This window comes from Cervus elaphus, chromosome 2, assembly GCF_910594005.1.
Source record: "Cervus elaphus chromosome 2, mCerEla1.1, whole genome shotgun sequence".
NCBI classification, from domain to species: Eukaryota; Metazoa; Chordata; class Mammalia; order Artiodactyla; family Cervidae; genus Cervus; species Cervus elaphus.
In genome coordinates, this window is record NC_057816.1 from 29,085,287 (window position 1) to 29,112,489 (window position 27,203).

At 37.1% G+C, this 27,203-nt stretch overlaps 1 pseudogene; it reads right to left on the bottom strand.

Annotated features, from left to right (window-relative positions):
• Window positions 1–18,628: 18,628 nt before the first annotated feature.
• On the bottom strand, window positions 18,629–19,270 carry LOC122706407 (annotated as a pseudogene).
• Between the last annotated feature and the right edge of the window lie 7,933 nt (window positions 19,271–27,203).

Below are 27,203 nucleotides of genomic sequence, written 5' to 3' on the forward strand. Positions count from 1 at the left end.
AAATTCAAACAACACCTGTTCTTCAGTCTTCTGCAGACTCAATGGACTTTTAACGTTTTCTCTGTAAGATCTGAATGTTATTTTAAAGTAGAATGATTTACCAAAGACTGTTTCACTTGCAGAAGAAAACAAAATGAGAGGAAAGAGAACAAAAGGGATCCTTGTTTATAAAGCTGAGCCTGTTCAGAATGTGAAAGGCAGGCTCACATTCAATAAATCTCAGCGGTGCAGTGCTGGCCATCTCCCAGTAGAACTCTCCCCTCTGCTGTGCTTCCTACCCATCCTCCACAGAGATGGTAGGCTAATGTTTCTAAAGCATCTTGACTCCCAGCTGTTCTACAAATAAGTGCATTCAAAGCCTTCCATGATCTCAACTGCAGTTGATTTTATGATCTTTCTACAGCTTTCCTGGTGGCTGAGGGGTAAATAATCCACTGCGATGCAGGAGACGCTAGTCAGGAATGCAGGAGACCCTGAATCAGGAAAATCCCTTGAAAAAGGAAATGGCAATCCTAGATGATCCCACGGACAGAGGAGCCTGGCAGGGGGTTGCCAGTCCATGGGGTTGCAAAAAATTGGACATGACTGAGCAACTGAGCATGCATGCATTGCTCCATTGTACTTAATTGATTTTCCAGTCTAACTGACCTGCTGAGTCATCCTCATGCTTCTTGACTTACACCCTTTTCCTCATATTTCCCATGGCTTCGACACAGTTTTGACTTTTCTGTTTCCATGTGTAATGTGTGTTATTTTTTCTCTATTACTGTGACTACTTCTGCCCCATAAGCCAGGGTTAATTTTTCTCTCTTCAGAACTCTCATAGCAACATATCTGACATTTCATACAATGTTACATTATATCCTCTACTATAATTACACCGTCTGTGTAGATGCTTCCTATCCTCCACTAGGCCTGATATTACACATGTTACAAAAACTTGCTGAGGTCAGAATTCAGTTTGTGGTTATGCCTCCTCAGTACTTCTACCTCCGAGAGCACATTATATTTAATAAAAACTATATAGCTTATCAAATAAAGATAAAAGGGAACATTTTTATCCTAATTTCATCAATTCTTCTTTCATTAGGTGTAATTTTATATTTTGTTTGCATTTTTCTTTATTCAGTTTTGTTGAAAATTACAAACTTGCTTTATAAGCCCAGAAAGAGTAGCTAAAAGTACAGAAGGCTAGAAAAGCAGGCTTTGGAGTCATCAGGATTCAGGTATTAGAGGATAGGGACCAAAAAAGCAATTTCATAGCAAGAACAACTCAGTTAATATACTGCTGTTCAGAAGAAATGGAAACCAAATGGTTTTCTACTGAATTGTCCAGAAAAGGGCCAGTAATTGGTCTAATCGGTCCATGAGGCTTGTCTTGGGAAAGATGTAACTACTATTTGCACTCTGCCTCTGAAAACTTCCTTGCATCGTGAAGACACAGCTGTAGTAAAATAAATGAGAGGGCTATCAGGAAGGAAAAATAGAGCCTGTCAAAGACAGGCACACACCCATTACTGAAGATCCATCATGTAGAGATGTTAGGTGAAGTGGGGAGATGATTGCCATTATTTTTCATAATCTGTAATTAAGGAAGGTCTTCTTCAAGTGTTTTATTATACTTCATTGTGATGCATTAGACTAAGGCTGTGTTTACTGCTCAAAGGGAATATCTTGCATAATTTTCCACATGATTGCCAGAAAATACCCCCAGAAAGGATATAACATCATTTAATTTTGCTCTAATCAGATTGTGGGTAGGCATATACTCAGAAGTATCAAACTTTCTGACTCTGTGTATGGACGGTGTGTCTCTGAACATCCCAGAGGCAGAGATAGCACCTGCAAGGGTATAAAGAGTTTCCTTGTGTCTTAGCCAGATCTCTAAGTCCTTGGTGGTGGTGGTGGTGGTGGTTTAGTCGCTAAGTCTTGTCCAACTCTTGTGACCCCATGGACTGTAGCCCTCCAGGCTCCTCTGTCCATGGGATTCTCCAGGCAAGAATACTGGAGTGGATTGCCATTTCCTTCTCTAGGGGATCTTCCCGACCCAGGAATCAAACCTGGGTCTCCTGCACTGCAGGCAGCTTCTTTACGACTGAGCTGTGAAGGAAGCTAAGTCCTTGGTCATGACAGTAATTCTGGGATATAAGATGCAGACACATACAAACAAACCCAGATAAACACGTGTCTCTGCATGTGTGCTTAGCCGCTTCAGTCGCGTCCGACTCTTCGAAACCCTATGGGCTCTAGCCTGCCAGGCTCCTCTGTCCATGGGGTTCTCCAGGCTAGAATACTGCAGTGGGTTACCATTTCCTACTCCAGGGGATCTTCCCCAAGTCTGCTGCCTCTCCTGCATTGGCAGGCAGATTCTTTACTGCTGAGCTACTGGAGAAGCCCAAACATGTGTCTCTACCCTAGGAGAAAAAGAGACTTTTAGACACTGTAGGTGTTTATTTAGACATTCCATGATTGTGGTGATAATATTTTTGAAATGAATTTTATTTAGTATTTTGTGGTTAAAGTTTGAGGATGAAAATTAGCCACAGCCCTTACATTTCCCCCATGTCCTAAACTTGAAATCAATAAAAATACGGAGGCAGGACATAAATGCTTTATTTCACCTGTTATGAAATGCTCCTGCTCACTCTGCCTCACTAATTCTCTTTTCTCTAGCTGCCATATGGCTTCCCAGAGCCAAATGAGAAACTTCCTCCTCTTATGCCAAATTAGGAACTGTCCTTGTTAGGATTATTCTAAAAAGCAAATCTATTCTTTATTTTTTAATAGGTCATAGAATTAAAATTTTAGGCAGTAGTGTAATATAATAATAACAATAATACATATTTATTAGATAGTTACAAGTACTTTGTATGAGTCGACCAGCTAAATCCAAGTATTTTGCTTCTTGTAGTTGTATAGCCTGGCAAGAATAAATTGAATAGAGCAAAACATATCCCATCACTCAGCCACACACAGACAAGTGAGACCAAGAAATGTATCTTAATCTCATAAAAATATTTTTCCCAAATCTTTTTGCAATGAGAGCTCCTATTTTATCTGATGTGCAGACATTGGTTCCTATAAAATACAGTTATCTTTTCCATTGTTCCAAATGCTAGCGAGTTGAAGTAATATGTAGATCCTGAAAAAAGAAAATCAAGAACCAGCCTGGTATACTGGAAAAACTCTTGAGAAAGAGGACAGAGACCCAGGTTTCAGTCTTATCCTTCACTAACCAGCCATATGACAATAAAGTTTTTTAACTGCAAGGATGGATCTTTCTCTCTCACTCAAGATACGTTCCCTTATCTGTACATGAGAATTTACATAGAATATTTCATGAGATTATAGTAGAAAGACTAATAGAATCATGAACACCTGACTTAAGGTGTCAATTATGTCCATTAGATGAATAAACTATAAATCTCTTAACCTAAGTGAGCCACATTTTCTTCATCTACCAAATAAGGAGTTGAACCGAATCTTTGAGATGCTTTTATATATCAATAGCATAAGACCCAATGTAAAACAGATAATTACACACACACACCCCATGCACACAAATACACATGGGATTTATTTCTATATGCTTTAGTTGTCTAATATTGAGAGACACACTTGGGTTAGAAGTACATTGGGAAGAAGACAGTTGCTGCTTGGCAGGAAAGCTATGGCAAACCTAGGCTGTGTATTAAAAAGTAAAGATATCAGTGTGCTGACAAAGATCCATATAGTCGAGGCTATGGTTTTTCCCATAGCCATGTACAGATGTGAGAGCTGGACCATAAAAAGGCAGAGTGCCGAAGAATTGATGCTTTCAAATTGTGGTGCTGGAGAAGACTCTTGAGAGTTCGTTGGACAGAAAGGAGATCAAATCAGTCAATCCTAAAGGAAATCAACCCTGAATACTCACTTGGAAGGACTGATGCTGAAGCTGAAGCTCCAATACTTTGGCCACCTGATAAGAAGAGCCGACTCATTGGAAAAGACCCTGATGCTGGGAAAGACTGAAGGCAGAAGGAGAAGAGGGTGACAGAGGATGAGGTGATTGGATGGCATCATCAATTCAATGGACATGCATTTGGGTAAACTCTGAGAGATGGTGAGGGACAAGGAAGCCTGGTGTCCTGCAGTCTATGGCGTCACAAAGAGTCGGACATGACTTGGAGACTGAACAACAACAAAAATACTTGGGTTTTGATGAAATGTGTCCACCTTGTGAAGGTTAATATATATGGAATTGTGCTTTTGAAATATTTAGATTGACATCAATTTAATAGCTTTTCCTTAAAAAAATACAAACTGACCAGAACTTCAACTATTAGTAGGCATGTGATATGTGCAAAGAACATTAAATATGAAATAAAACCAATAAAACCAAATGCATGTATTTACTTAATCTTCTCAAAGCTTTTTCTTCTGAAAAATGGTCCCCAAACAATCTTGGTATTTTGAGAATTTGATGGAGTCAAATTTGCGACAAATTTCTGAGGTGAAAACTTTTGGCTCTTTAAGATAACAGTGAGCTAACTTTATTAAATGTATAACATGGGAGGGCTTTCCAGATGGATCAGTGATAAATAATCTGTCTGCCAAATAGGAGATGCAGGTTCGATCCCTGGGTCAGGAAGATCCCCTGGAGAAGGAAATGGCAACCCGCTCCAGTATTCTTGCCAGGGAAATCTCATGGGCAGAAGAGCCTGGTGGGCTACAGTCCATGGACTTGCAGTACAACAGGACATGACTTAGAAACTAAACAACAAGAATGACAAGGACAGATCCTTGAAGCCCACCATCTTTTCCGTTCTTCCTTTTCCTGCCCCATCACCCACTGTTGGAATGGAATCCAGAGGAGTCATGTGAGCACAGAGCACTAGGGAATTAAGCTGGGTCAGGTTACACCTTCCTGGACTAGGATTGAAGTGGAATAAATGTAAGCCATATCTAGCGAGTGAAATACAGAGAAGTGGTAAACATTGTTCTCAGATTGAGTTGTCTGTGAGGGCTGCCCACAAATACATGGGTTTGCATGGATTTGTTTTTTGTTTACCTAGCTTAGTGGTGTTTTAAAACTCCAGAGGGACCTTTTCTCTCCACCTGGTAGGTAATGTGTGCTTAACATTTTAACAATGGCCTACTATAACTCCAAAACAGAGGATTTTATTGAGGAGATGTGGAAGACAAGTGTGTTCACACAAGGAGTGGGGGAGACTTCCTTTTCTGAATCCAGGGTTGGGTTTTGCTCTGTGATGCAATGTGGTGAGTATTAAGTATATGTTGGAGGACTCTTCCCTCCGGTGTATGAAGACCGTATCTCTGATGTTAATGTGTACCATATCAAAGACTGACAGGCAACAATTGAAATCACTTAAGATGCTATAACTGGCTCTCATGCATCCAGTTTGGGGAATCTGAATTCTTAAGAACACAGTTTTCCTTAGCATTGAGATGCCTCCTATGGTGTACTTGAGTAAGAGGCCACAAATGAGTTCAAACCCTCTCTACAGCTCTGATGTTCATTACCAGCAAACTGACACATGGGAAATTCAGCTATCCTACTTAATGTAATAACAGCTTGCCAGTTTCAATAGAATCATTTAAGTTCTACTTCTTGTTGTTTAGTCACTAAGTCACGTCTGACTCTTTTGTGACCCCATGGACTGTAACCCACCAGGCTCCTCTGTCCATGGCATTTCCCAGGTGAGAATTCTGGAGTGGGTTGTGATTTCCTACTCCAGGGGATCTTCCTGACCCAGGGATCAAATCCGTATCTCCTGCATTGGCAAGTGGATTCTTCACCACTGAGCCACTTGGGAAGACCCTAAATTCTATTTACTAACCAATGGATTTTTTTCTGCTTTCCTCTTTTTCTCTCTCCTTTCTTCTATTTTTTAAAATTTGTGTTATTTCTGCCTTATCACAACACATCATACTTTTTTTACATATGATGTATTGTAGGCACAAGTTCTTCCAAAGAAACTTGCCAAATGTATTAAACTAGAAGGTATATTTAGTGAATCTTATTTTTTGACTTTTAAAGATACTTTCTCTAATTTGAAAAATAATATTTTCCACAGTACTTGTATATGTATGTACCAAAACTAACATAGTTCTATATGTACAAAAGTAAAGTATCTTCTGTAACCTCAGGGCAATAATTGTTTAGAGCAATTAATGTCAGTAGTAACTTTTACTGTAAGAATGTTTTGAAACAGTTTTACTAAGTGGGCATTCTTTTACTCATATTTTTCTACTGTTCAAATTTGTAACCCTTCTTATTGTCTCTTGTCATATCAAAAGTATTTTTGTGAATTCTAGTTTCAAGATTCTACTAAGAAAACATATTTCAGTTACTGATTCCAAAACCAGAATCTAATTTTTTCAACTCCTTGTAAAAATGGTGTACTGAAAGTCACTTTTGAGATAAAATCTGGCTTCAAAATGTGTATGCTTTAGAGACCTCAGAGGAAAGTAATTTCTAGGTTTTTTCCTTAACCATAAAGATTGAAATGTGAAATATTTATGAAAGTTCTTTAATTTAAAATCTTCATTCCCATATACATTTATTCATATATTTTAGTCTAGAGATATCAAACTCATTTTAGCTGTCAAGATAGATTTTATCTCCCAGGTCTCAAGTTCCTCATTTACAAAGTAGAGGTAATGGTAATACTTTCCCCCTTTTGCTCATGAAAATATTGCAGCTATGAAAGTTCACCTGAAAAGTGTTTGTAAATTTTCTCTGGAGGAAGACATAGCAACCCACTCCAGTATTCTTGCCTGGAGAACCCGATAGACACAGGAGTGGTCCATAGAGTCGCAAAGTGTCAGACATGGCTGAAGCGACTTAGCCATGCATGCATGCTCGATTTTCTTCCCCATATTGTGAATATTATATTTGATAGTGCAAAAGTGTTTTGAAAATGTCAAGGTTCTATACAAATGTGATTGTCTCTGATATGTAGATCAATTTGGCTGGATGACACAGTCTGTATGGTGCGAGAATCACCAATTTAATATGATACATTTAATTTGAAATTGTAAATTTAATGTAGTTTAATTCAAATAAACAAGTCATTTTTATTTATTTTTTGGACTGCAAAACTTAATGTATTTATTATCTGACTGCTGACAGAAAAGTTTGCCAACCCCAGACCTAGAAAAATATACATATGCAGTGGAATTTGGCATTAGTAATTTTTAAAAATAAAACCTGGCCTATTTATGATAGCTGGACTGTCTGTTCTGTGAAACAATGACACAGACACACACACTCAACACAGACCAGGAGCAGAATATTAAACTACAGTAATGTGAGTTCAGAGCAAAAATAAATTTAAGCTGTGATTTAATTTACCAGTCTTAATATCTAGAACTGATATTCAACTGGTACACAAAAAATGATTATGATGGGTTTTCTAAATGTTGAAATATTTTCATCATAAAGCTACTCTGCTGAGTTCTCAAGAGCCCCACCACACTGGTCTGATCCTACCTGCCTAGGACATCTAAAGGACCCAGCTTCTAAGGATGAAACCCTGGACCAGAAGGGTCTTCCTGGCCCCTGTTTCAGTGCTGAAGTAACTACTGTTATCAATGATCAATACTTTAACTTCTACCCTTCTCCCTAACTCCTTCTTGAGGCAAAAGATGATGGAGGGATCAAATTTGGGTTGGTCCTAATCTGGATAATTTGACCTTGTCCTCTCCAGCCTCAGGATCTCTTATCCACCAGAATCTACTCTTAGAGGCCAGTAGTAGGGGGCTACTGCAATATGCCTTGACTCTGGGTTATTCAGAGCTGTTTCCTCTAGCTTTAGAAGGCTTTTCTGTCTCCTTCCTCACCTGGCTAATTCTTTTCATCCTCATCCAGCTTAGATATTGCCTCCTCCTGGAAGTTTTCACTGATCCTTGGGCATATCTGCAGGATTCTCCTGTGTATTCTCTTAACACCATGCATTTTTCTCATCAAGATTACTGTCACCCTACACTATAACTGCCTGATTTTGTGTGTATCTTTCTTTCTATATTTATGTTTCTTAGGCAGGCATTTGTTGTCCATTGCTTAGCATATGGCATCACAGAGAAAAGAATAAATATAGCTAATATGTGCAAGTGCAGTACATATCAGGCCCTCAGAGGTTCTATATAAATTTTATCTTTTAAAATCATTCTCTTGAAGGAAATGGCAACCCACTCCAGTATTCTTGCCTGGAGAATCCCAGAGACAGAGGAGCCTGGTGGGCTGTCCGACAGAGTCGGACACGACTGAAGTGACTTAGCAGCAGCAGCAGCAGCAGCATACACATTAAGCTGGTAGACATGCAGAATGGGGAACAATGGGCTGATTCCAAGAGCTATACAGTTGCTGTTGAATTTGGGAAAGTTATTAATCTCACAGGGACTTTATTTTCCTCATTGTTAAGAAATATTGAAATAATCAATTTGTATGTGTGTGCATGCTCAGTCATGTCCAACTCTTTGTGACCCCATGCACTACGGCCTACAGACTTCTCTGTCCACAGAATTTTCCAGGCAAGAATACTGGAGTAGGTTGCCATTTCCTTCTTCAGGGGATTGAACTCACATATCTAATGTCTCCTGCACTGGCAGGCAGATTCTTCACCACTAGTACCAACTTGGATGCTCAAAATACTCTCTCTCTCTCTCTCCATATATATATATATATATAATATTTATATAAAATAATTAAACTTTAAATATAAAACTCAGTAAAGAAATATAAAACACAGAAAACTTTTAAAAGATTAATCAAACTTAAAGACAGGATTTGAGGAATAAGGCGTTGCCACTGTAATGGTAACAAGCATTAAAAATATTTGATTTTTTCTCTCAGTTTTCCTCGTCTAGTTTGGTATGTAACAGACACATACAACACAGTATAGATGGTGCTAGTCTTTGGTAAAAAGAATCACAATGAACTAAGATATCAATGTCTCTCCACTAGAAAATAACACAAGCTCAGTGCCATTTGCTCCAGGACAGGTTTGTGGGGTTGCTGTTGTGTTCTAAGCACTATAAACAGAGACATGGTAGATAAGAGGAATTTAGCGAATGCTGCTTTCTGTTATGATTTTTGAATAAACTATTTCTTAGAAAAGTTTTACTTTCACAGCAAAATTGAATGAAAGGTATAGAGATTCCCCATATACTCCCACCCCCAACACATATACAGCCTTTCCACTAAAGACATCTCCCACCAGAGTGGTACATCTGTTACACTGATAAACTGACATTGACACAGCATAATCACCCAAAGTCCATGGTTTATATGTTAGAGCTAACTCTTGGTGTTGTACATTCTGTGAATTTGGAAAATGTTTAATGGCTTGTATCTAACATTATATTATCTTACAGAATAGATTCACTGACCCAAAACTCCCCTGGAGTATGTCTTTTTGACCTTCCATTTCTCCACGGCCCTGAAAACCACTGATCTGTTGACTGTATCCTGGTCTTGTCGTTGTCAGAATGCCATACAGTTTGAATCATATAGCAGGTAGCCTATTTAGTGTAGCTTCCTTCACTAAATAATATGCATTTAATTTCCTCCATGTCTTTTCATTGCCTCATAACTCATATCTTTTTAGTGCTAAACGGTATTTCTTTTTTCTGGGTGAATCACAGTGTGTTGATCCATTTACTTACTCAAGGACATATTGATAGCTTTCATGTTTTAGCATTAGAGATAATACTGCTATAATATCCATATGCAAGTATTTTGTGAATACAATTTTTCAATTCATTTGCATATGCACTCTGGAGCATCTATACCTGGGGATAAAGACCAAAACAATTAAGGACCTATAACCCCTGACATTGCTAAGCTATTAAACCAATGATAACAATGGCCTACTTTCAGAATTCCTGTTATGTGATAAAAATAACCTCTATTTGCTTAAATCACTGAAATAAAACTGCTTTTATTTGCAGATGCCATGGCTGTCTATGCTTGAAGGAATCACCAAAATATCCTGGAACTAATAAGTGATTATAACAAGGTTGCAGGATATAAGATTGACATATAAAATCAAATCCCTTTCCTATACACCAGCAGTGAACAAACGGAAATCAAAATTAAAAACACAATACTATTTACCTTAGTGACTCCCAAAATAGAATGCTTAGGTGTAAATCTAACAAAATATGTGCAAGATCCATATGAAGAAAACTCTAAAACTTTGATGAACAAAATCAAAGATGATGAAATAATGTCTTCCTAAACTGACATCCAGATAAAATTGAGTCTTCCTGTTTATGAGCATGAAATAGCGCTCTATGTATTTGGTCATCTTTGATTTTGTTTATCAAATTTTTGTAGTTTTCCTCATATGGATTTTATCCACACACACATATATATATCTTCTTTTCAATTTTCAGTCTCCACTGACTCATGGCATATGCAATTTTATGTATGCTTTGCCTGCAAGTAAAAGAAAACAAGAAAAAAAGAAGATAAAATTAATAGAGAATTAGTGTGATAGAGTAAGATACTGAGAGGTTCTCATTTCAGAATACAAATACAGAGAAATATATCTTCTACTAAGAAAGGAAAAATTCTGTGAGCATGAGTGTAGGTTCCTATAATGGAATGACAAGTAAGGAGGGGCAGACTGTTGAGAAATCTCTCAACTGAAACTTCAGATTTCTCCATAGGAAGGATACAAGATCATTTGTTATATATGTGCATCCATGTGTGTGTTCTTACATCTACTTGTTTGCTGAGAGGTTTGAATAATTGAAAGAATAGTAGTCTGGAGTGTTTAAATAAATGAGAAGAGTTGACTTGAGCAATACAGAGAGATTAAGCACAATATTGGATATGCTGTAGTTTGAAAACATGACTTGATGGCAGTGTTTCTCTACCTCTCTTCACCCTCTAAGTAGTCTTAATTTTCTTACTTGCCCTCCTGATAATATTTAAATATTATATACTCTTTATGTATATTATACCTTTTGAAGGATCAAAAACCATTATAACACTGATTATTTGCTATCCCTCCCCCCAAGCTGCCTAGAACCAACTTTCATTGGAATAAATAATTTAGAGGTTGAACTCTGCAAGACAGGTGAGAACAAATATGATCAAAAGGGTGATATATAATTAAAGTAGACTGCATCTTTGTTTTTGCGTAGTGAAAGGAAGATGACTTTGGAATCATATAGTGGACGTGTGTTCTTATTCTAGTTATACAATTTATGTCCTCTCTGAATTTGGGTGTTATGCTTTACCTCTATAATTCTATAATATGTGATAATGTGTAAAATGCCTAACACACACTTAAGAGATAATATATGGAATTATTTATTTTTGATGCTATCATTTAGCTATATTGAGATGATTAAGAACAACAGAGTTAATAGACTGAAATAAAAAAGTTGAGACATGAAAGAAAATAAAGAAGTAGTAAAAGTAGTAGATATGAACAATTGGTTGTGTTCTGAGTAAGATGTTGAAGTTTAGTATTTAAAGCATTTTGGGTTAAATGGCCATGCCTAGGCACATCCCAGGGTAGAGCTTGCTAGAGCGGATGTGCAGGGCATTGGAGAAGTGATTAAGAATTGTTAGCATTAAAATATAAAGTAGACTGTCAACATGAATATTGAAATCATCCAAGTTCATGGACAAAGGCTAAGTATAGATAGTGAAATAAACCAGGAGATTTGTGGATGGTGTTAATAAAATAATGATATATAGAAGCATAGCAGGATGACATGCTATTCACAAAATTCAATTCTTATGCATGAGGGTAGAGATATAGTGAATAGGAAGTGGTAATAATGCCTAAGAATACTGATGTTCCCTCCACTTCATGGGGTTATGTTATGCAGGGAGCAGAAACATCAGTGGTTAAGAGCAAGTATTAGACCCAAATGCTTCTACACACTATGTATCTAACATCAAACAATTTCTTAAAGTATTCTGAATCTCAGGTTCTATAAAATTGGAGCCATAAAGTCTAAACTAGGAGATTATGGTTCTGATAAAAAAGGCAATTCTGTGAAATGTTAAGCAGAGGACTAGACACTGGTAATTTATCAACAAATGGCAGCTATTTCCATTATTATCCTTTACTGGTAAAAAATGGAAATGCATATGGTTCAGAGAAAGGTAAGTTTCAGTTAAAATAAGGAGTAGCAGAAAAGAGTATATATTGCTCCAATCATATCTGTTGGAAAGCAATTTGGAAACTGTCGTTGCAGCATCCTGTAGCAATCACCTATGGCTTCAAACCCTGACTTCTAAGCAGGAGAAAACAAATGAAATTACCTCTCAACTGTGAAGTTTAAAACAGATTCCCCAGTGGAATTTCACAGCAATCACAATTGCATTTTCTCCCTGTAGACATTTCATCAATACCTTCTATTGCCATGCCTCCTAGTACACTTTCATCAATGAAGGTAACCTTTTAGCCAGTTATAGAATGATGCAGGAGAGCAGCAATCAATGAATCTCACAGGTTTTGTAAATGGCACAGTCAGTTTATAATTGCTAACCTGCTGCATTTTACCCAAGTATTTGTAAAGAAAATACTACTGTGAAGAAATGCTACATTAACATAATAATGCTGGCAAGAAAACAATGTGATAGAGCTGGAGAGAAGATGGATTTTAATTAGATGATAATCATTAAATGAACTCCAAGTTATGATATTGAGTATGTGTTTCAATTTCTTCTGGCTAGCAAATTCAAACCTTGATTTAAAATCCAAGTTGTTGTTGACTCGCTAAATTGTGTCTGACTATAGTATGCCAGGCTCCTCTATCCTCATCTATCTCCTGGAGTTTGCTCAAATTCATGTCCATTAGTTTGGTGACGCTACCTAACCATCTCATCCTCTGCTGCTCCCTTCCCCTCCTGCCTTCAATGCTTCCCAGCATCAGGGTCTTTTCCAGTGAGTCTGTTCTTTGCATCAGGTGGCCAAAGTATTGTAGCTTCAGCTTCAGCATCAGTCCTTCCAATGAATATTCAGGGTAGATTTCCCCTAGGACTGACTGGTTTCATCTCCTTGCAGTCCAAAGGACTCTCAAGAGTCTTCTCAAGCACCACAGTTCAAAAACATCATTCTTCAGCACTCAGCTTTCTTTATGATCCAACTCTCACATCCATACATGACTACTGGAAAAGCAAAGCTTTGACTGTATGGACTTTTGTCAGCAAAGTGATGTCTCTCCTTTTTAATATGCTGGTCTAGGTTTCTCACAGTTTTCCTTCCAAAGAGCAAGCACCTTTTAATTAATGTCATGGCTTCAGTCACTTTCCACATGACTCGGAGTCCAAGAAAATAAAATCTGTCACTGTTTCCACTTTTTCCCCTTCTTTTTGTCATGAAGTGATGGGACCAGACGACATGATTTTAGCTTTTTGAATGTTTTTTAAGCCAGCTTTTTCACTCCGCTCTTTTACCTTCATCAAAAAGTTTTTTAGTTCCTCTTCACTTTTGCCACAACAACCATCTGAGGTTGTTGATAAAATCCAAGTAGCATGTGGCAAAGACCACAGAAATCCTTATCATATTATTTCATGTATTATATGAAATTTTTCCAGTGGTCATGTATGGTCATGTATGGTTTTTCCAGTGGTCATGTATGGACGTGAGAGTTGGACTACAAAGAAAGCTGAGTGCCAAAGAATTGATACTTTTGAACTGTGGTGTTGGAGAAGACTCTTGAGAGTCCCTTGGACTGCAAGGAGATCCAACCAGTCCATCCTAAAGGAGATCAGTCCTGGGTGTTCAATGGTAGGACTGATTTTGAAGCTGCAACTCTAATACTTTGGCCACCTGATGCGAAGAGCTGACTCATTGGAAAAGACCCTGATGCTGGGAAAGATTGAGGGCAGGAGGAGAAGGGGACGACAGAGGATAAGATGGTTGGATGTCATCACCAACTCAATGGATATGGGTTTGGGTGGACTCCGGGAGTTGGTGATGGACAGGGGGTCTGATATGCTGCGGTTCATGGGGTTGCAAAGAGTCGGACATGACTGAGAGACTGAACTGAACTGAACTGATATGAAATTTTGTTTCAGAATCTTAATGTTGGTCGACTAAAACAAGAATTTGTTTTCATGTTTACAATGTGGTTTATAATACGAAATATGCTCCCAAAACCCTTGGATTTTCCTAAGTGATATGAATGATAAAGTCTTCTTGATATTCATAACAAATCCCTTTGACCCACACCTCAGTTGATGTTAATGAGGTGACTTTTGGAAGCACCTAAGAATGGGGGCTAGTTACCAAGGAAATCAACCAACCAAGTGATTACATAGTTGTAACTTTCAGACCCACATCAACCTCCAAGGAGGGGAGAGGGGCTGGAGGTTGACTAGACCAACAATGACAATGGCCAGTGATTAATTAATCATGTCTATGTAATGAAGCCTCCATAAAAATACAAAAGGAGAAGGTTCAGAGATTCCTGGGTTGGTGAACACATGGTGATGCAGCAAGAGTAGTGTGCCCAGAGAGAACATGGATGCTCGCTCTGTGCTCCTGCCTCCATACTTTGCCCCATGCATCTATGGCCTCCATCTTGCTGTTCCTGAATTATGTCCATGTTAAAAATGGTAATCTAGTAAGCAAATCGGTTTCCTGAGTTCTGGAGCCACTCTAGCAAATCAATCGAACCCAACGAGGGGGTTGTTAGGACCTCCAATCTATAACTGGTAGGTCAGAAGCACAGGTGACTACCTAGACATGTAGTTGGCATCAGAAGTGGGGGTGGGGGGACACTCTTGTAGGACTGAGTCTTTGAGAACTGAGGCTATCTCTAGGTAGATGGCGTCAGGTGTAATTTAATCATAAGATAGCCAGCTGGTGTCAGAGAATTGCCTGGTGGTATGGGGGAAAAACCCAGATGCTAGAGTTGTTAGAATTTCAATATCCAAGCTTAAGATACACCATTTTCTATTATATGAATAATGAAATGACACATTGTACATACCATATCCAATAAACATGAGTTTTATATTACCTCAGAGACAAACTATTCAGAAGAAAATCAAATTTGTACATTTTAATTGAGATGCTGCTGCTGCTAAGTCACTTCAGTTGTGTCCAACTCTGTGCGACCCCATAGACGGCAGCCCACCAGGCTCCCCCGTCCCTGGGATTCTCCAGGCAAGAACACTGGAGTGGGTTGCCATGTCCTTCTCCAACGCATGAAAGTGAAAAGTGAAAGTGAAGTCGCTCAGTCGTGTCTGACTCTTAGCGACCCCATGGACTGCATCCTACCAGGCTCCTCCATCCATGGGATTTTCCAGGCAAGAGGACTGGAGTGGGGTGCCATTGCCTTCTCCGAGAATTGAGACGCAGTTGATCAATTTTACTATTACATGTTGATGGAAAAATTTCCCAAAGCAATCTGGTCTCTGAGAAGCACAGAAATTCAGAGACTTGAATTACGTAGCTATTAGAGACTTTAGGGCTTTTGTGTTGTCTAATAAACATAAAGGGAGAAAGCTGACAGATTTACCACTGTATAGATAAGAATACCAAAGTAAGCCAACCATTTAAAAATGTTCCTAATATAAAATTTTAGCATACAAAAGCTACAGACTAATCCAACAAAATATAAGAAACATGAAATTTTATTATCAGAGAATATGATTTTATAAAATCATGTTCAATGCCTTAGACCATATTATTAGCAAAGGCAAATGGCTATCATTGCTGGTAAAATGTGATCATGATCAGTTAATTGAATATTGGAAGAAAGTGTCATGAAGAAAAAGAAAAATTTAAAGACATGTAATAATGCAAAATAGAGATTGCCTATAGTCAGAGTTGGCAGTGTCCATTATATACTCTCCCTTTTTCTTCTTTATTACTGAATCTTTTTGCTTTGATCATACAGTATACCCCAATTTAGGGAATGGGTGTATTAATCTATTTATTTTGCTGCAGTTAAATCAAGATTTCTCAAACTCAGCACTATTTGCACTTTGGGGCCAAACTTTCTTATGGAAGGTGACCCTGTGCTATATAGGATGCTCAGCTTCATTCCTAGACTCTACCCAGTTATGCATGCCAAAATGTCTACAAGATATTGCCAAATGTCCCCCTGGTGTGGGGGCAAAATCACTCTTGATTGAAACCACTTAATTATATATTTGAATGTTCTTACTGATACCCCTTGCTATGATAATATGCTAATTTTAAAGTCAACTTGTCAATTTGTACTAAGTAGCCTTTTGAGATTTTCATGGGAATTACATTGAGTTCATACATCAAATTGCAAGAATTTCTATCAATGAGTCTTACAATCCATGAACATGATGTATTTCTGTTTAGTTAGATTTTGTTTAGTTTATCTAAGCAATGCTTTATGATTTTTTCTCACATTTTATTTTCTAAATTTACCCTTGACTATTACGTTAGTTTTGATGTTATTTCAAATGCAATTTGTCTTAATTTTCCGGATGCATTATTCTAGTTACATAAAAACATAATGATTTTTATATATTGATTGTATGCTGTAATACCACGTCTCACACATTGGTATTCCCGTGAATTCTGTAGAAACTTTTTGCTAATAAGATTGTGCCTTCCTTGAATAAAGAATGTTTTGACATTTCCTTTCTAATCTTTATGACTTACAAGTTTACTTGATGGCCTTAGTTCACTGGTAAATCATCTAATTTCATGACTACAGTCACCGTCTGCAGTGATTTTGGAGCCAAGAAAATAAAATCTGTCACTGCTTCCACTTTTTCCCCTTCTATTTGCCATTAAGTCATGGGACCAGATTCCATGATCTTAGTTTTTTTAATGTTGAGTTTCAAGTCAGCTTTCTCACTCTCCTATTCACGTTCCTTGAGGCTTTTTGTTCCTCTTCACTTCTGCCATTAGAGTGGTATCATCTGCATATCTGAGGTTATTGATATTTCTCCCAGCAATTTTGATTACAGCTTGTGATTCTTCCAGCATTGCATTTTGCCTGATGTACTCTGCATACAAGTTAAATAAGTAGGGTGACAGTATGTAGTCTTGTCATACTCCTTTCCTAATTTAGAACCAGCCAGTTGTTTCAGGTCTGGTTCAAACTGTTGCTTCTTGTCTGGCATACGGTTTTCTCAGGAGAGAGGTAAGGTGATCTGGTATTCCCATTTTTTTTAAAGAATTTTCCAGTATTTGTTGTGATCTACATAGTCAAAGGTTTTTGAGTGGTCGATGAAGCAGAATGTTTTTCTGAAACTCCCTTGCTTTCTTTATGATACAACGAGTGTTGGCTATTTTCCTAACTTACTCTTTTTTTTTTTCTTTTGGTCTTCTTTTTATTAGTTTCTGAAATGTTAGCTTACATTATTGCTCTTAGGTATTTCTTCTTTTCTAATATAGATATTTATAGCTGTGAATTTTCCAGCTTCACTTTTCACTTGGTATGTGATCAGGAATAAATGCTTAATGCTTTATTTGTCAGTTATTCTGTGTTTATGTGTCTTAAGGATGTTTTGAAATATTAAAGTTATTAAAATGGGAACTGAAATGGAAAGTGTCCTATATATGTTAACTTTTAATATGATTGTTCTTTCGATGGATCTGCCTGTTAACTAGACTACTAGAGTGGGTTGCTGGTCCCTTCTCCAGGGCATCTTCCCCACCTAGGAATCGAACTCAGGTCTCCTACATTGCAGGCAGATTCTTTACTGTCTAAGCCACCAGGGAGGCCCTAAATTCAGGAAACACAATAAAATAGACCATTTGGTTGACATGATAGAAGAATTTCAAAACTAGTTGAATTTAATTTTGACACGCCAAAAATCTTGAAAAACACAGTATTGTCACTCAAACTTCTGAACTCTTCATATTATGTTTTGTAACCAAAACTTTATCCCAAGGATTCACAAAATTATTACAAATGACAGCATGGAAAATAATCTTGCCCAGTAACTCCAAGTTTAGCTCTATAACATACTCTTAAAATGGCAGGACACTGGTATCTTGAGTAGTCTCAAATTTCCAAATAAAGTATGTTACAAAGAGCTATGTATTCATGTATGGCAATCACGGAAGAAACTTATGGCCTAAAGCAAAGTTAAACTAACTTTCTTGAAACTTTTTAGATTCTACACCAGTTGGACAACCTCTTGTCTGGTCTGAAGACTAGTGGAACTTTCAAATGTCTAATCTAGTTTAAGGGCTCAGCTTAATTTTTCCCTTCTGGCCTATGTTCACAGAAGCTTTTAAAGATTGTTTTCTTAACTGCAGCTGCATACCATTTCCCAACTATGGAAAAGTCTTCAGTTTTTTCCAGTTTTTTGTTTTAATAATATTAAATATTACACTTTAGCTGTGCAGGAGTTAGAGATTATGCAAGGATTTCTCAGTCTATGCAAGGCTAAAAATCAAAAGCAAATTCATTTTGCTTAAGGGACCATTCTAAAGTAACAATTCCTGATATTACATGCCTCATATGATCCATTTCAAACCACCGAGGATTACAACTTCATGTGTCACTGTTAAAACAAACAAATGTGAACAGCTAAAACATTTCAAAAGTGCAACAAACTTATGAAGTCTCAAACAAAACTTGAATTTTCTGTACATACTCTTGTAGAAGTTATTTCCTATATACCACATTCCTCTAGAAAACTGGTTTTCTATTCTCTTTCATTTGACCTAGATTGGCGACAAGCCCTAGAGAAAGATAGGCGCAGCTTGTGATTTCTCTCCTGGGACAGTGATCGCTCTCTTCCCCTATCTTTAGAAAGGGGCCTAGTCCAGCTGCAAGAGAAACTTCTCTGTCTTGGAGATTTGTTTTCAAGGTGGAGTACTGCTCCTCCGATAAATCAACTCGAAGGGAACGACCCCAGGAGGGAGGTGGGCCATGATTTTGACTTATCTTTTCACCTTTTGGCAGTTCCATTCTTACTTGGCAGCCACATAGTGTTCTCCCATCTAACTTTGAGACAGCATCCACTGCATCTCGGGGATCTTAAAATTCCACAAAAGCAAAGCCTAGAGGGTTCCTTGCAACCCACACACTTTGGAAAAAGTCGCACAGTCATTTCCGACTCTCTGCGATCCCATGGACTGTAGCCTGCCTGGCTCCTCTGTCCATGGAATTCTTCAGGCAAGAGTATTGGAATGGATCGCCGTTTCCTTCTGCATGGCACACACTTCAGAGTGGCCCATAATAGCCAAAGGCTCGTTCCAATTCAGTCTTTTTTATCATTGTTTCCAAGGTTACCTACATAAACTTTACAGTCCAATCACCAGGAATCATAATGTATTTCGAGGCCATGGGTTAGAAATGCAGAGGTTCAAATCCACCATCCTAGGATAATTCTTCCCGGGTGCCTTCCGCCTGGCCTCCCTGGATGTTCTGGCACACTCAGCATCCACAAAATTGTCAGCTCATATTATTAAATAAAAGCCACATGCTCTGGCCAGGTTTTTTTTTTCTTTTTTTTTTTTAATTCAAACGATGTTCTTCAATTTAGTCACCCTCAGTAGCTAGGAGCTATTTCAATGATACATGAGACATTTCTGGAACTCCTCAGTAGGACTGGCCACTGGAACCAGGAAAAAAATTGCTTTGAATAAATTCAGTAAATGAACTTTTTCATTCTTCACAGATAGATGATCATTTTTTAGAAACAGCTAATTGTTCTTATTGCTAAACAAGGCAGGTTATGAAGTTCATCACTAAGATTTATGGTTTTAAATAAGATGAGATCAAAATAGTGGTTCATTTTTCTCTTTACAAGACTAACTTGTAGGGTGGAGTGTTAAAAAAATGTCTTGAAGATGGGTAGTCTTGGGAGGTAATCAGTTAAGACATTAGTGATCACTTAATTTTATCTGGATGTGGAGCTTTGTTTAAATCAGAATCAAGCAAATAAACTAAAAAAAAAAATCTAACACTACAGTCAAACAGCTAAATGTGACCCTCATGGATTTATGGGCTAATCCGTTAGAAATACACATAATACTGCTTGAACTCTGTGTGAGTTAAATTCCATTTGAATTTATCCAGAATCAGATATGACTGAGCTATTTTTGTCTAGGCTTTCCCAAGTTAAATTATGCTGTTTGTGGTAGCCTCAATGGAAAAATACAAGGTTCCAGGTGAATAGGGGTTGATGGTTGTTTCTGCTCCAGGGCAATCAGAGACACCTCAACAGGGGTGGTAACTTTGAGTATTTTTCAGGATTTGCCATATGTGGAAGTACCTAATTTAAATCTGCTTCTTATTCTCTCATTTTTGATCAGTCTCCTTCATCTTATAGTTTACGTGAGTTATTATTCATAGCTTCTACCATTTCTCATCTTTGGTTTTCTCCCTTGTCTTCCTTTGTTATGCCCCTTCCATTTCCATTCTTACTGCTAAATGCCATATTTTTCATGTTTCTTAGAAAAGATATTGAATAAATAAATTTGATTGTATCGTTCATGTTTTCATGTCAGGGTTATAAAAAATAGGTCATCGATTATCCTAAGGTTTGGCTATAGTCAAGCTTTTGTCTTAATTTCTCTCTTCTATACTATGACTAGAAATGAAGGTCACTTGGGATCCCAGCTCCCAGGAAAGCTTTCTAACTAGCCCAGATGGCAGGAGGTTCACTCTCTGACATCTCAAAGTTATTACAGTATTTTTGGCCATATGATGACTTTGCTTATGCTGTAATTACAGCACTGTGACTTTTTTAAAACTGGAAACTTATAACTTTTAGTCTCATTCAAATATTTTGCCAGTCCTTCAGCTCCCCTCCATTTGTTTTCGGAATCTATAAGTCTATTTTCAGTCTATTTAGTTTGTACTTTTTGAGATTTCACATAGAAGTGTGATCATGTGGTATTTGTCTTTCTCTGACTTTTTTCACTTAGCATAATACCCTCCATGTCCATTCATGTTGCCACAAATGGCAACATTTCATTCATTTTTTATGGCTAATATGCCATTGTACATATATCATTTTTTAATCCATTTGTCTGTTGATGAACATTAAGGATGCTTCGTATCTTGGTTATCATAAATTCTGTGATGAACACTGGAATGTATATATTGTTTTGAATTAGTGTTTTTGTTTCTTCTGGTAAGTAATCAGAAGTAAAACTGCTGGACCATATGGCAGTACTATCTTTAATTTTTTGAGAAAACTTTATAACTTTTTCCGTAGAGGCTGCATCAATATTATAATATAGTCCCGCCAGCAGTGACTGAGAGTTACCTTTTCTCCACATCCTCATCAATAATTGTTATTTGTTGTCTTTCTGATGATGGTTATTGTGAGAGCTGTGAGGTGGTATCTCATCATGCTTTCATTTTGTAGTTCCCTGGTGATTAGTTATGTTGAGTATCTCTTCATGTACCTATTGGTTACTGTATGCATTTTTTGGGAAAACATTTTTTCCAGAATCTCTGCCTATTTTTTTTAATCCAGTTTTGTTTTACTTTATAATGAGTTGCATGAGTTCTTTTTATATTTTGAATTATTAACTTTTTATTAGATATATAATTTACAAAATATTTTCCCATTTAGTACATGACCTTTTAATTGTGTTAGTTTTCTTTGCTGTGAATAAGCTTTTTAGTCTGATGTAGTACTGTTTGTTTATTTAAGCTTTTGCTTCCCTTGATTGAGAATACATATCAAACAATAATTCTAAGACTAATGCCCAAGAGCACGTTGCTTATGGTATTGCCTAGAAGTTTTATGGTTAAGGTCTTAATATTTAAGAGTTTAATCCATTTTGAGTTTATTTTTGCATATAGTGTGTGAAAGTAGTCCAGTTTGATTCTTTTGCATGTAGCTGTCCAGCATGTAGCTTCAATCATTTATTGAAGAAGCTGTCTTCTCCATTGTATATTCCTGTCACTTTTGTCATAGATTAATTAACCATAAAAATGTGGGTTTATTTCTGGGCTCTCTATTCTACTTCATTGATCTCTGTGTCTGTTTTTTGCAAGTATTATGAAAGTGAAAGTACCATGTACCGTTTTGATTATTTTAGCTTTGGAGTGTAGTTTGAAATTAGGGACCACAATAACCCCGGCTCTGTTCCTTCTCAAGATTATTTTCACAATTCTGGGTCTTTTGTGTTCCCTTACAGATTTCAGAATTTTTCTAGTGCTGTTAAAATTGACATCAGCATTTTGATAAGAATTCCACTGAATTTATAGATTGCCTTGGGAAGTATGATTATTTAAGGAGGTTAATTTTCCACCCCATGAGCATGGTGTATCTTTCCATTTGCTTGTGTCATTTTCAATATCGTGTCAAGTCTTAACAGTTTTCTGAGTACAAAATTTTTATCTCTTTGGTTTGATTTATTCCTAGGTATTTTATTCTTTTTGATGCAGCTATAATTGGGATTTTTTCTTAATTTCTTTTTCTGATAGTCCATTGTGAGTGTACAGAAACATAGCAGATTATTGTATTTTCATTTTGTATCCTGCAACTTTACTGAATTTATTTTTTGTGGAATTTTTAGGATTTTTCTATATATAGAATGTCATGTGCTAACAATGACAGTTTTATGTCTTCCTTTCCAGTTGGAATTCATTTTATTTATTTATTTTTTAGCCTCATTTCTATGACTAGAATTTCCAATGCTATGTTGACTTAACATGTTGATAGCAGGCATCCCTGTATGGTTTCTGATCTTAGAGGGAATGCTTTCAGCTTTTGCTACTAAGTATGCTGTTGGCTGTAGTTTTGTCATATATAACCTTTATTATTTTGAGGCATGTTCCTCCTATAACCACTTTGTGGGGTGTTTTTCTCGTGAACAAAGGCTGTAATTTGTTGGAAGTAGCAGTTTTCCTAGTGAAAAACTTGCTGTCAATTGCTACTGGAAGTTATAGTTTGAACTAGATCTGGATAATAAAATATCAGCAAAGGTCGTTATTCAGAAATCATCCAAACAGAATTATTTATCCTCCACAGATAGCACCCACATGCCACTTAGCACTATACTGAACATGGATGGTTTCAGAAAAAAAAGTCACATAACACCCAAGACTAAATACAGAGGAGCAAATTTAAAAGTCAAAACAGTAAACCTTTGAAATAGAAAATCTTGAGTCTCTTACAGTATCATCAAGAAACTGAACTAATAATGCTAGTAGAAATACACCTCATTATCTCATATCACATGAGGAAATGATACCTTTCTATGTAAATACATTAATGATTGGGCTTTTTACACTTACAATAAACATGTCTGTAATCATTACAATTTTGACATTTATTTGAAAGCCAATTTTGAAATATTAGATTCATTTTCTATCTTTTTTTCTTTTGGTGATGCTGTGTTCTGACTGTAGTACACGTGTGTTCAATCCAGTTACTGTGGGCTTAATGAAGATAAACAAGAAGGGGCCTGTATTCATTGAGCTCTTAACTGTGTCTGCCTAAGAACTTAAAGCCAGTTCTTCATTTATCCCCAAAACCTTATAAATACAGTGTTACAGTTTTTCACAAGTTACAGATAGGATCTGAGGTTCAAAGTTATGAAGCAGCTAGTTCAAAGTTATGCCACTAATGAATTTAGAATGTAGTTTTGAACTCATGGAAGTTTTGTTCCTACTTTTAATCACTATGCAATATTGCCTCCGAAATTAATGATCCATTTTATTATATAAGGTTAAAGAGACAAAAATGTAAATTAATGTGCAAGGCTTGGTTTTCTCAGGATTGACAGAAAAAGAGGGGAAAGTGGAAAAGAATTTTTCTAAGACAACATTCATTCAAAAAACGAAGATCATGGCATTCGGTCCCATTACTTCATGGAAAATAGATGGGTAAACAATGGAAACAGTGATAGACTATTTTCTTAGGCTCCAAAATCACTGCAGATGGTGACTGCAGCCATGAAATTAAAAGATGCTTGCTCCTTGGAAGAAATCTTTTGACCAACCTAGACAGCATATTAAAAAGCAGAGACATTACTTTGCTGACAAAGGTTCGTCCAGTCAAAGCTATGGTTTTTCTGGTAGTCACATATGGATGTGAGAGTTGGACCATAAAGAAAGCTGGAAGAATTGATGCTTTTGAACTGTGGAGGTGGAGAAGATTCTTGAGAGTCCCATGGACTGCAAGATCAAACCAGTCTATCCTAAAGGAAAGCAGTCCTGAATAGTCATTGGAAGGACTGATGCTGAAGCTGACATTTCAAGATGCTGGGAAAGATTGAAGGAAGGAGGAGAAGGGGACGACAGAGGATGAGATGTTTGGATGGCATCACCAACTCAATGGACATGAGTTTAAGCAAGTTCTGGGAGTTGGTGATGGACAGGGAAGTCTGGCGTGCTGCAGTCCATGGGGTCACAAAGAATCAGGCACAACTGACTGACAGATCCAAAGACAGGATATGTGCTTATTGTATGTAGCCAAGTTCATTGTTTATGCAAGCTTCTATGGTTTTCTGTGTAATAGTTCCCTTATACTCTCTTGATAAGTAATGGTAACCAAAGTGCCAAAATGTATCACCAGGAAAGCCCTAAAATTTACCCCTAATGGAATTAAAAATGGCCAGGTAATGCATGTTTTAAATTTTTTGGAGAATGACTTCAAGGAAAATACTAACAGGTTGTTAAGAGGCCAATTACCAGGCACTTTGCTCAATAGACTTATTGAATACAGAGTCTTTCTGTTTGTTTTGAAAAATAATATTTGTGGAAACATTTCAACATAGTGACTGCAGCAATCAGATGTTCCTGAGTTAGAACTCCTACCACCTTTACCTTCCCACCCCTGAGCTGTGTCCTAATTTCAGGATATTGTAAACTACAGAATCCAAGGCCAATCTGCATTTCAAAGAAATGGGCTGTAGTCCCACCAGTTCCACTCCACTCATCATAGTTATGAAAGGAACAATTTGGTAATAAGAAGGCTTTATATAAATGAGTTAAATAGCTTCCAATATAGTCAAAAGACCTATCTTACGTTGTTCATCTTTAATGAAAAAGAAAGAGAAAATGCTTGAACCCCTCACAATGCTGCTGTCTGTGTACTTCTCCATTCTCATGCCCCCTCTCTCACTTTCTTCTCCTTTTGAAAACATGTTTTCTTCTTTCATTATGAAATTGGCAGTAGGTAGGGAAATAGTGAGCCAAGGATACAAATCATTATTGTACACAGTGTCAGCAGGCTTCAGAACAGCGAATATTACACTCAAAGAGAAACAAAATACAAAAACAATTTTCTAAGCAGATTTAGACCATTAACAGAGAAGAGAGAGAAAACAGAAGAAAACATTAGCATTAGGGGCATGAAAATTGAATTGCATTAAATATTTATTGCCTCTAACTCTTCAGCCAAATAGGAATAGATATATAATGAATTTTGCCTGTTTTTTTTTTTTTTTTTTTTTTGAGAATTGTTCTGTTTTAGTTAGAAATTATTTGACAACATCCACAGTTTTTAGTCCTGAAGTTAGTAATACTCCTCAGTTCTGGCAATAAACCAAATAAGAGACAATAATAGCTGTTTTTCATGTGTCATCACATTTGTCTTCAACTCAGCTTCATGGTAGAAAGAAACTCTATTTACAGATGATAGAGTATAAATATATTCTTCTGTATTTTCTTAAGGTTGTACAACCAGAAAATGTTGAAGCCAGAATTCAGCTTAGTTCCTACTGATGTCATTACTGTTTCTCTTTCTATTAGGGGGCATCACAGAAAGGTCAAAATGTTTGAATACTACAAGATGCGTTTTCATAAACATTAACATTTATGAAAAAGATCTGGTCATAATGTTTATGAACAAGACAACCTATTAGAAATTAGATTATTTTTTTCCTTGATCAGATAGATCTTCTGAATGCTTGTTTCATTACATATTCAAGAGGACGACTTCTTTTCTATTACTTTCCACAAAGAAATAACAGAGTACAGTAAAAGCTAAATGAACAAAACAAAACAAAATTGATTATATTCAGCACTAAATTGTTTGGTATTAACCAAAGATGGAGTAGGTATTCAAGACCCAGTGGAAATTAAAATTGACCTCATACTTGTGTAGGATTTAATCATAGAAACATGTTTCACTAAATTGTTATAGGCTTTCACCTACAGAAAATGAGTTTAATGGGGGCATTGTGAACTAAAAGCCATAGTAGAGTGTGCGAACGGACAAGACCACAGGCGTGGGCTTTGAGTCAGATGATAGTCAAATCCCAGTTCCCTCTGAATTGGTTTTCTCACTGTGAACATATGGCTTGGTTTCTCAGCTCAGCTTATTTTAGGTATAAAATAGTGGTAATGGTACCTATAAAATACTACTGAGAAGTAAATCAAAACACACAAATAAATAGTCAAGATCTAGTGCTAAAAATTCTTGAGTATAGCCAGTGTATTAGTACAATGTTTGGTACTCATAGGTTTTCATTAAATGCCTGTTTCTTCCATTTAAATGAGGCTTTCCTAGAGAACAAAAATCAAAATACATTTCCCTGGTATTGAGCAACCTGCTCAGTCAATGATTTGAGGAATTAGGGAAAATGCTTAAGAACTGTTAGCTTTTATGGCATAATGTGTGAAATTTCAAGTCTTCTTCCTGGTACTCACAGTGATAAACACCATCCTAATACTACTCTAATGAATAAGAATTATCATGAAATGTATCAGTTGGCACAATCTAGCCAAGAATTCCACCTGCTTTCCTCTCTGAATTAATTTTCGGTGTTCCAGGGCTTGTTGATCTGGCTGTCTTGAAACCTGGCATGAGTGTTAATGTTGCATATCCAACTCTTGAGTGCCAGCTGAACAATGAATATGCTATTATTTTAGCTACTGATGTTTATTTCAGTTTTTTTTTTCCCTTTGGTTTGGGTGGTTGTGCACAAAAGGAGGGTAGTAAGCGAGAGGGAGGGTGGTGCACTCTTCCTGGTGCGGTGAGAACAGGAGGGTGGAAGCCGATGAGGCCCTTACCCTTCACGGCACAATTGTATGCAGCACTTGAGTGGGTTTCACCAAAGCCTCCAGGAAAAACTCAGTGGCTTTGAGTGGCTCCCATTATACTGTTCTTACAGTCTTGATCTGAAAATTTCAACATGATACTGCGCATGAATGCCCAGCTGCCAGCAAGTGACCTGGAAGAAACACAAGGCAGAGGCAAGGAACATGTTCTACTCTAACGGCACCATGGGACTGCTGGATAGGCCTGAGGTTTTTGGAAAATGTTAGGAGTGTTGCAGACACATTCAAAGGACAGTTGCCAGGAT